The sequence below is a fragment of the Asparagus officinalis genome, chromosome 1 (assembly GCF_001876935.1).
Source record: "Asparagus officinalis chromosome 1, Aspof.V1, whole genome shotgun sequence".
Taxonomy (NCBI): domain Eukaryota; kingdom Viridiplantae; phylum Streptophyta; class Magnoliopsida; order Asparagales; family Asparagaceae; genus Asparagus; species Asparagus officinalis.
The window spans coordinates 118882942-118895313 of NC_033794.1; the positions used below are offsets into that span (position 1 = coordinate 118882942).

The 12372-nt window shown below is 32.5% G+C and overlaps 1 non-coding gene across 1 annotated transcript; it reads left to right on the forward strand.

The window, feature by feature from the left end:
* TRNAS-CGA lies at positions 7285–7365 on the forward strand. Its single transcript has one exon. It is a non-coding gene; the product is annotated as a tRNA-Ser (tRNA).

A 12372-nucleotide genomic window follows, 5' to 3' on the forward strand; every position in this document is an offset into this window, starting at 1 on the left:
ATTATTATTTTTTCTGTGACGACATTCTTTAGCAAAATGTCCAGGCTTGCCGCAAATAAAACAGGACCCCTTTTTCTTCTGAAAATTCTTCTTTTTAAAGTGTTGTCCACTTTTCTTTACTTGAAGGTTCACATTTTTTACCGAAGATTCATTCTTCTCCACGGTGTGGACCTTACAATCACTTTGGACAGAATTTTTCGAATCACGTATGCGTGACTCCTCTTCAATTCTAAGATTCTTCTGAAGTTGTTCCAAAGAGATATCCTCAGTTTTATGCATTAGTTTCTTCGAATAATCTTTCCAAGTTGATGGTAGTTTTGCAATAATTGCAGCAACTTGAAAAGACTCTGGAAGAACTATTTTGAGAACATGAATCTTATTAACCAGAACCTCCAATTCATGAACTTGCTCTAGGACAGACTTGTCATCAACCATTTTATATTCTAGATATTTTGTAATTAAATACTTGTTTGTACCTTCCTCCTCGGCTTTGTATTTAAATTCCAGTGCGTTCCAGATCTCCCTTGCCGACTTTATCCACGTGAAAAGATCATATAATCGGTCCGAAAGTGTGTTCAGAATGTGACCGCGACACAACACTTCATCTTCCTCCCGTTTTGCCTTTTGCTTTTTTTATTTCTTCTATTTCTTCCTCAGTAGGTTGTTTGCCGTCTGCACTTGGTTTTGGATCTTCTATGGGCTGCAGATTGGGGTTGAGAATGTAGGAGATCTTCAATGCTGTAAGAAGAAACATCATCTTGTCTTGCCAGCGAGAGAAATTGTTCCCGTCGAATCGGTCCAATTTGACCATGTCTTGATTCATCACCTTGATTGATTCCGACTCCATTGTAGCAGAGATATTTCTTTAAGATTGTTAGTTTTAATATTGAAGGAGACAGAAATTCTGAGGCGTGAAACACTTTCCTTAAAGAAATATTTGCCCCCACTTGATATTCAAAGTTGCTTCGGGTTAATGCAAATTTTCTTCCCAGGATACAACAGAAAATGAAAATTCCAGTAAGCAAATCTGGAATTTTCCTTAATTCATTGTGAAACAAGTTTGTAATATTGCAGAAGTTTTTGATAGAAAAGATTCAGAAAAAAATTGTTAAAAGAAATCTGAAAACATAAACTATTTATAGTTTTGAAAAAGTGCTTCCAACAGTCATAACTTTTCAAAACACCCCTTGGAACAAACAGCCACTTTTCAACAGTCACTTGTCTTTTCATAATTTATAAAATTCAAAATAACATTAAAAATAAAATATATTCAATATATAATTATATATATATAAAATAGAACATTTAAGCGGCAGCGGCAAGCGTGCAAAGTGCTAAGTACGTCTAATAATCGCGTCAAAATCACGCATTATTCGCGCTACCCGCACGCGGGTTTAGAAGCCTACACTTTGATCCATTATTCAAAGCCCAATAAGCATTCAATGCTTTTAAACCTCTAAAAGAATGTTCAAAATTCCAATGTGGGACTATCTTGTTTTTTACAAACAAATACTAACATGACAACAATCTCCACCATCCTCATAAAGTAGGAGAGAGAGTGTGAGTAAATGCCACATTGCTAAATTTTGCTATGATGCACACAAATCTTCTAAGACTAATACTTCTTGTACATCTCATAAGGCTTCTTCATCACACACATATGTACATGCACACACTCATAAAGTTCATCATAAGCATGCTCATGTGTTTAAATGTGATTATTATGGTCGTTTTGACCATTTGGTAAAGTTTTGCTTTGATTTAAAAAGAATTCTAGTTTGCCAAATGTTTCTAGTAGACCACGTGTTTTTAAATGTGATGTGTGTGGTAGGTTTGGACATCTTGCTAAATTTTATTTTGATATGCAAAAAGCTCCTATTTTACAAAATATTCCAAAAAGACCATCTTTGTTTAATGATGTTTCTCATTTGCAAAATAATTTTAAAAGACAATCTTTATTTGCAAATGATTCCTGTGCACGAGCTAATGGTCCACAAAAACAAATGAATCTCTTTCATTGCACATATTGCAATCGGAAGGGTCATTTGAGTGATTATTGCTTTAACCGTGTTAGTGCACTACATGTGCCCATGAGGGTTCATAACCCTAGGGCTTTGAGCTTAAAAAATAGGGGTCATGTCCCTAAATCTCTTGGTACTAAGAATTTTTGGGTACCAAAACAAATTTGATTTTTAAACCAAGAATTTTAGTGTTTTTTTCTTTTCTTGGTTTTGAAAATTATACTTTAAATTTTTGAACATGAAAACAATTCTTTTTATTGATCAAATTCTTTTGTTTTCATGATTATTAGTTTTGTTTTGATGAGATGTTTGTGTTTATATAACCCCGCCCGGGTTTATTGGGTGTTTATTCTCAAATCTTGTTTACCGGGTACTAAAAGTCCTTATATGCGTTGGAACAAGCTTAAGAGCTTGATATATTATTGCCTCTCTTATATTTTTTTTGTCAAAAATTTGTTTTGAATTGTTCTTTTGAATTCATTATATAAGCACAAATAGATGATTCAAATTTCAAATATGCTTTATAATGTATTCTATGAGTGGTTTGATCAAGTTCTTCAAAGAAAATTTTCTTTATTGATCCAACATCATTTTTGGGCTTAAAATTTGATTTATGATTTTATTTCGTTGATTTGTTTTCATTTGACAACTTTTTGCATGATTCTCATGTTCCTCTCTCTTTTGATTTTATAAATCTATTTATATTTTTTGTTGTGGTTTGAGACACCTATTTATAATGACATATCATTATGTGTCCTCATTGTATTTTTTGTATGTGAGTGGTGTTTAGCATATTTTTTATCTATGCTTGCTCACATATATTTGCCTTGATCTTTATTGTATATATTCCATAATGCATTTTGATAGGTGGAGCAATCCCTATATATCTTTTTTTTGTTATACTTACTCATGCTTATTTGTAGGGGGAGCTTTCGCTCTCTTCATTCTTTTGTTTTTCCCTTTTTGATGTTGTCAAAGGGGGAGAAATATTATGGGTATAACCTTTCTTATTTATATGCATGATATATTCTAATTTATATATTTATTTCTTTTATGCATATATATCTCTTTTATAAATTATTTTTCATCATCAAAAAGAGGGAGATTGTTGGCCTTCTTGTTTTGATGATGTTTAACAAACAATTTACGACTAATGTTGTTTGTCTAGTGTTTGTGGTTTTCTATTTATTGTAGACAAACAATAGGTTGGAGGTTGGATGGAATTGCGCCATAACGATCATATCAAATGGAGGTTGACGGAAATAGTGGAGTGAAGCAATGCAATTCTAGTTGAAGATCCAATTTCAAGCTTCTTCCGCAAGTTTACCAAGAAGAGCTTATTGAAGATCAAGATCATAACTTGGGTATACTTAGTTTAGATTTATATTATGTGTGTTGATACTTTAAGCTCAATCACTTATACACATATAAGTTTTGGTTTCTTATACACACATACACACGCACACACACACACACACACACACACACACACACACACACACACACACACACACACACACACACACACACATACACACAGACACACACACACACATTTTTGGTTTATCCACAAACAAAGTTTCTACAAGCATATAAATAAATATTTATATTCATACATGTTTATTTTTATGTGGATAAGTTGGTTTGGTTTAATTTCATAGATATGAAACAAAAATATATTCATATACATACTCATATGTTTCATATTCTATTGTATTTATGAAAATATTGTATTCATTATTTATAGACTTCATAACAATAGTTTATATCTTCTTTTAAGTCTATAAAATTAGTTTATAGAGTTTCCAAACATGGTTTATGTCCAATGTCAAAAACAAGTGTTTTTCATTTACATGGTTTGGACTATTTTGTAAAATAATGAGATTTCACATTTGGGAGATGTTTTTTGAAAACTAATTTTTGTAACATGTTTATTTTATCATGTCTACAATTATTTCCCAAAGTTTTATAAATTTTGGAACTTATTTGATATTTTTAAACAAGATTCAAAGTTGAAATTTTCTGTGTACATGTTTATGAGTTGACTCATGAACAGTATAGAGTCGACTCACAAATTGCTGCGTAGTTTTCAATTTGTTTCTGATGAGTCGACTCACAACATCATGAGTCGAGCCATCAGGTTGAGTCGACTCATGTTTGTCATAAGTCGACTCAAAAACTGTGCTGAAAAATGAGTTTTGTTTTTGATGAGTCGACCCATGACTTCATGAGTCGACCCATGCCTGATGAGTCGACTCATGAATTTTATGAGTCAATCCATAAGTTGGTTTTTATCCATAAGTTGGTTTTTAGCCTGTAACGACTACTTATGAGTCGACTCATGAACAGTACTGAGTCGACTCATAACACTGTAACAGCTATATTTTCAGACTGTACTGTTTTTGGGTTTTTGGGTTTTTGGTCTTTTTACATTGTTTTCTCTTAGCTTTAGGGTTCCTATAAATACCTCCACATATCCTCAGTTCTAAATAGTGAAGAGAATGTTTTAAGAAAGTTTAACAAGGGTTTATGTTTCGTTTAGTTTTGTTTCAAGTTTGGTTTGTGAAGATACTTTCACAAGAGGAAGTGGAAATCAATTCATTGGTGGTTGAGCTTTAATTCATCTCTCTCTCTCTCCCTCTCTCTCTCTCTCTTATCATCTAGAAAAGTTTTTTTAAACTCAATTCTAGCTTTTATTTATAATTTTTTATTGATTATCATTTCTACAAGCTAGTTTTTGATAATTGAGTTTAGTTTTGATTTACTCATTGTTTACACACAACCTATTGAGCTAATTGTATTTATATTCATAGTATAATTTGGGTTATGAAAATTGTGACATTCAGTGTGAGCTTACATTGTGTTCTTATCCATATTAGAGAACAATCATTTATTGTATTGTGTTTTTTGTGAGATTCACTTTGTATTACACTAGTACACTGAGAGGAGTGTGTGGTAAGAGATGGGGTCGCTTTCAAGAGGAGTGTGGTCGGTAGTAAAGTCTAGAGAGGTGGTAATTCCGAGCACTTGAGGAAGGACACGGGTTAGAGAGCAACACTTAGAGGGTCTGGAGTGTAATTACATTGTGAGATTGTGAACGTTGATCGGTAAGCGTTAAAACCGATATTGTGTGGTGTAAACGTTATTCGGGTGAGCGTATAAAACCCAGTTGTGATAATAGAGATCTCCTCGAGGTGAGGAGTGAAGACGTAGGCCATGGGGACCGAACTCCGTGAACATATTGTTTGTTTGTGATTGCATTGGCGCACTTATTTTTATGTTTATATCTTATATCGCCTTTGTATATTTCCTGTTGCTTATATTACCCACTATCTAGTTTAGATTGTTTATCCTTGTGTTATTTGTATATCCTCACATATATGTCATAGTATATCTCATTGCTAGGATATTTCCCTTTGTTCATATTACTTATTCTTGCTCATAATATATTGTATATCTATCTTGCAAGAATAGTTTGGTAATTAGTTTTAATTTGCATAAAATCGGATTAGATTAGTGTAAGACCCTAATCACCCCCCCTCTAGGGTCTAACAGGGAGGAGTGGGGAAGGTTATAATGCTAAACATTCAAAATTTATGTTTGTTTATGTTTTTGGGTTTTTTTATTCAAAACCACCACAAAATATAGTGGTTTTTCGGAGAACCATCATAATTTTTTATTTTCATAGAAACGCCAAAAAAATATATTGTTTTTTTCTAAAAAGCCACCACAAAAATTTTATTTTTCATAGAACCACCATAAAAATATAAATCTTTTACAAAGTCCCACAAGTCATAATTTACATAAGTATTTTGTTAAATAATATTATAAAATAACATAAAATATCCATTATGAGAAAATTTTAGAGAGGATGAGTGAGAGTATTCTGAGGGAATTAAAGTTTTTTTTAAGGGAGTTAACAAAGTTTTAGAGGGAAATAAGGTATTTTATTTTGTTTTGTTTTATTTTGCTTTGCCTTTTTTTTTTTTTGATAATGAGGCTACTAGGAATTGAGCGTAAGATAGTGTGAGCCATATTGGAATCTTCCAACAATTTGGGTCATTAACGATGCTCAGGTTTTTTGTTGGTTTGAGAAAATATAATAGTAGATTGGTGGCTCCCACCATGAGGATATTTTAGGAATTTAGCATATTATTTAGTGTAACATGATATAGATGCAAAATTATAATTTGGTGGAACTTTGTTTTGGATGCATATTTTTATGGTGGTTCTATAAAATAAAAAAAGTTGTGTGATTCTCTGAAAAACCACTACATTTTCTAGTGGTTCTATGAAAATAAGAAATTTTGTGGCGGTTTTTCCAAAAAGTCACTATATTTTGTGGTGGTTTTATATAAAAAAACCCTACATTTTTTAGTAAGTGAAGACAAGTGTTGAGAGGGTTAAAAAGAAGTAAATTTTTTACTTTTCTAACCCTCCAAAAGTGGACGGATTGGGAAGGGATGAATTGAGTTTTAAGTGATCTTTTCCTAAAATGTCAAGGTTACCCCTAAACTTAAGTCATATTTGTCATTAGTTTTTCTCCCTTCCTATTCCCTACTCTAAACAGACACAATAATAGTGCATCCCTCTCTTCCTCTAGTTGTCTATTCAAACACAATTAGTTCCATCACACCCCACCCTTTCCACTCCCTCACTTTGGGATTACTATAATCATTGCCCTCCCCTGGCCTCTCCATTTTTATATCCAAACCAACTATACATATAGTCGTAAAAACCATTGTAACATTCTATTTCTGCTATACTCATTCTTTGTGTATGTTTTTTTAAATTGCCTAACAATTTGATTTATAAAGCATTGTTAGTCTCATTTCTACTATACTCATTTTCTTGCTCATGTTTTTCATATTCAGTCCGAGCATAAAAGTCATGACACAAGAGAGTCCAAAATGTGTCTAAATTATATATGTTGACTTTTTAATGTTAACAACTAAATTTTCGAACTTATCATTAAGCAACCTCTTCATTAGTTCTCCATTGGACTTTTTTTAGTCTCATAAGATAGTGCTGTATTAAACCTATATTGGTAGGTCGGTCAGAAAATGATACTAAGGTTTTTTCAACTTTAACAGCATACTCATTCTAAAGTCATTTGTGGTTAACAGCTGGATCCAAATCTAATGTTTTACAATTGATTTTGTCGTATTATTAATAACAAAATGCATCTTATTAATTGAATTGTGAAGAACCGTAGATTAAGATCATCGATAAAATTTTAAACTATCTGTCGAAGAGCGATTGCGTCGATATGTCCGAGTGGTTAAGGAGACAGACTCGAAATCTGTTGGGCTTGCCTGCGCAGGTTCGAATCCTGCTGTCGACGAATTTTTTTTTTGAAAAAAAATGAAAAGGGAGAAAAGAACGAAAAGAAAAGGAATATATATATATATATGACTCGCTTTGAGGCCACATATTATATGAAAGGTTCCTCTAATTTTATTAATTTTAGTAAATAGGCTTTAATTAATATGTCACTTGCCATTTTTCAAATTTTCATGAAATACTTACAATTACTAACTCATACTTCAATACATATGATAACTATTGCCAATCGTAACAAACTATACAGATCCAAAACTTTACGTATTTAAGAATAAGGTGGGCAAAGAATATTGAAAAGAGTAAATTATACGGGGGTTTGGCAATTTGAAAGTGGATTAAAAACATGTAAGTTATATTTTTTTTATGAATGACTTTCACATTCAGGTCAACATATAAGTAAAATATAGTGTTTATTTGAAAAAAAAATTACTGTTGAAAGTTTGATGTAAAGATGATGTGATAAAATAGGATAAACTAGTAAATATGTTTAAAATTATTTAATTAAAATTGATTATCATTTTTGTCACTTTTATGTGACTTCGCCAATTTTTTAAGGGAAGTCAAAATTATATTTGTAATAATCCATTTTTTAGATGCAAATCAATTCATTTGGAGGCCCACATTATAACAAGATTGGAAAAAAATAAAATAAAATAAAATAAAAACCCATCCTAGAAAATCCTAACAAACCTACTAATCCCTCTCCACAAATCTCTCACTTAACTTCTCTTAACTCTCCACTAAACAAATTCCTCCACTAATCTCTCCCTTTAAACTGATTTCCCTTCGTGCAAGCATTTCTATCCATTTAGTATTTCATAACCAGCTTGTTAAATTATAAATATTCAACATTAATCGGGAAGCATTCTTTTCCTCAATTATTATTATTATTATTATTATTATTATTATTATTATTATTTGATTTCCCTTCGTGCAAGCATTTCTATCCATTTAGTATTTCATAACCAGCTTGTTAAATTATAAATATTTCTTTAAAGGGATCATAATGAATAGTTGATAGATAGTTTCAAACACTTATATTATCTTAATATGGAAGGGACAGTCTGAGATCCTTTATGCAATATTTTGAAGATATCATCTTTATCTTTCTAATTACCTTTCATTTATTTCATTAGAATAAATATCCATAGTATGATTAGAATAACTTGTGCTTGTGTTGGTTATATTGAGATCTGGGCGTGATTTGGGATCTGATAAGTTTAGAGCTTATGCTTACTTTAGCGTTTGGTTCTATTTGTAAATCTAGTGTAAAATGTAAGATAAGTTTTAGGGGATCCTATTGGGGATCCTATTTATATTACTAATTATTAAGTGATAGAAACTATCATTATGTTGCTTGTGATACAATCGAAGGCCCAAAATTAATAACCTAACATTGATAGCATGATAAAACACAAGCAGTTGGTATCAGCCCTTAAAATGTTATGTAGAGGTAAAATTTTTGCTAATAGCTTGTGAATTTCTTGTACCAATGTTTGCATCCAGCCCATTAATCTTAGTCCCGAGATTTCTTTCTTTCCCTTCCATGTTTATTTCATTCAGTTATTTGAAAATATAAAATTGACTCTCTGTTACGTGATTGTTTTCTATTAGTGTTGCTCTTTTCCTGTTTAGTTCTCCTCTATTGTCATGACATTTTTCTTTTTGTCTTAACACTTCAAATCATCCAAAAAATTTCTTGGGCACTATGTCTATAATTCGGTTTATTAATATGAAACTGACTATCCATACTCAAATAAAGTTAAACATCCATGTCAGAGTCCATCAACTTTTAAATAGGAACATTCAGGGGACTAAATTCAAAAACATGAAAGTTTGGTGACCAATATTAATAACATCTATTAAAATATATCTTTGAATACTAATCAGCTTGTTTAATATGTACTCTCCTTACACCCTCATGTTCTTTCCATAGTCACGAGATTACCATGTATCTCATTATCTTGTCTCCCAGGAGTATTTTATTTGGCTTTCTTGATAACATTGACTTATCTGGTATTGAAATTGGAGATAACGTGAAATATTTCAATTAGATTAAAACCTGGTTTATACATATAATACTTATCTTGTTTGATACTTTGCTTTGACGCGCATGACTTTATGGAAAATTGTTGATTGATCACCTAGTTGTCTTCCAATAGGAGAGGCTGTACATGAAGACGACTTCTGTTAAAAATGTGATTTATAAGCATGCTTTCATAGCATGGATATGCTCTCGATATCGATATCCCGATATGAGATTTTTTCCTTGGATATTAGACGATACACCCATCTTGATTGGACATGTTCTGGATCACGGTTATTTTTTTTATAGTTTTACGAAAGTCGTTCCACGGTAACTCTGTGGTTAGTGCATAACATTTCATGCACAGTCATTTAAATTAAACTGACAAATATGAGATTTATAAAGGGGAATTAGACGGAGAATATATAAGGTATATAAACGGGCTCATGCGCATTCCTGATATCTTGAGTTATATATACAAGGGTCAATGGCCAATACTTGACTTGAAGCCGTGTTCTCAGGACATGTTACGGGAAAGACCGATTTATATACAGGATACTATTCTTCTCTAATTCAAATAATATGTAAAATAAGAATAATGTATTTATATGCTATGTGATAGATTTGGCATGCAAGACATGTCCTGGATGAGGTATTGGTGATGTATTTTTTATCTCTTGTTTATAGGATTTTGGGGGTTGATATTTAGTGATTTACAATTTGAGATATATGATATATATATATATGAGGGTTTCCTTGTTTGGATTATTCCCTCGACGTACTCATCTCGTGTTGTGAGTTTCTAAATCTTAACTCCTTTTAGCACAGAGTAAGATATATGCTTTGTGGTAAACCATGTTTCATATCTAAACATAGCGACTTTTTCTTTATCATCTTTAATTGAGATTCCATCTTTTCTTTATACATGCCACATACACTTACACACACATAATTTCCTCATTTTACATGCTTGCTGAGAGTTTTCTAACTCCCCTGGGGTTTGTGTGCCCCAAACTCGGGGATCGTTCTTTCTTCATAGGACCGAGATTTCTTTGGGGATCAGGCCAGCGGCAGTGATCACATTCTGTCATATCACACTCTCAACTTCAGTTTATTTAGCTAGTTATTTATTTTAGACTTTTTCTGTAATCACATGTGGTTCTCTAGACTATGATGTATTTTTTCTCTTTCCCATTTTGGATAGTTGTGGACTTGTAGTAGAACTCCGTCTTTTCAGATATTTATTTATCTATCTATTTTCTTAGATACATGCTCTATGTTGTAGTTCTTATGGCAATATATATATCTGTATACAAAATGATCCAGAGGCGTGAATGTGACCGTATTGTTGCATTGCCGGCCAAGTCACGTCCCAAGTTATTACGTTTTGGAACCGGGGCGTGACAATATTAAATCTTATGTGGCAACTTTCTTGCATTTTACTTTCGTATTCACTTGCATGGAAACAAGCACACAGAATCATACTCTCTTTAAAAGCACGAGTTCAGAAAAATCTTTCAGTAGACAAAAATATTCTTGGAATTTAAATACAAATCCGTTAAGTGAGAGTAAGTTTATTTATTTAAAAATATTTATCCATAACCGTGATTTGATAGGAATAGAATTCCATAGATTTAATTCAGTTCTTTTGTTTAAAAATATTTATCCATAAACATGCTTTGACCATATATGTGGTTAAATATCAAAATAATTTAATTAATTATTTATTTTATTACTATAAATAAGTTAGATTCATTTTGAGTTCAAATATGTGAAATTGTATTATTAGATTTGTTATAATTATTATATAAACATTATAAAAAATAAATTTTTACGCTAAACTAGAATTAATATACTTAACTAGGATATTTTAATTGTCATTATGAAGTATAGTTCTAGCAGTAACTGTTGGGTATCTTGACCCCAAGATATGTTTGTTTTGATGATAAAAAATATTATATGTTGTATGTATTTTGTGCTAACATATTGTTTGTGGAAAATTTTGCAATAAGAAAATGAATGAAAGAATTGTGTTTGATTTTATTCTCTCTAACTGTTTAGAAAAAGAATGTTTACAAATCTCTCAACTCTCAATTACAATTGGATTTCCTAATTACAAAAGAGAAGATAATGATCTAGATTCTCCCCTTTGTTTAATTCTGGGTTCTTCACGGTGGCGATGGAATGCTTCCCTCGAATGCTCGCATCGAGTTTGCTCTCCATTGACGATCCGAAAATTTCAATTCACTGGAACAACTGGTTTGTCTGGTTGATAACTCTTGACGAGTATTGTGACTCAGAACGAGTAACAAACTCTAATATGAAAAGAGTTATTTGAACCGAAAATAATTCGGTTAATAAGCCAAGTATCGAATATCTGGACTCTTCAGTTGAAGATGATTCCCCAGACTGTGTAAAGAGACAATCCTCCAACTCTCACTCTCTGAATCCGATTCCTGGATCTCTATTTTTCCCGACCTTGAACTCTGTCGAGTTTGTTGGTATTTATAGGGAGACTAGGGGTGTAACCGCCCCCATAATCCGCTCCTAAATAAGGGTTTAGTTGCCTCATTAATCAGTTGTAACAACCCACGTAAACCACTCCTCAGATCGTGGGTGATCAGCGATCTTCTCGTAACCGCATGGGTTGTGTTTGAATAGGTCAGAACCTTGACTTGCGTTCTGGCATAGATTCTGCGCTTGAACGCAGCATCTGGAAGTGCGTTCTGCAGCGATGTGAAGCTGCGTTCTGCAGCGATGTAGAGCTGTGTTGTGCAGCGATGTGAAGCTGCGTTCTGCAGCGATGTAGAGCTGTGTTCTTCGATATTTAAAGGTACGTTTCGCAGCGTTATGGAACTGCGTCTGGCGACGATTTGGAATTGCGTTTGGCAGCGATTATAGCTACGTTTGGCGGCGATTTGAGCTGCGTTTGGCAGCGGTTTGAGCTGCGTCTGGCAGCGATTAGAGATGCGTCTGGCGGTG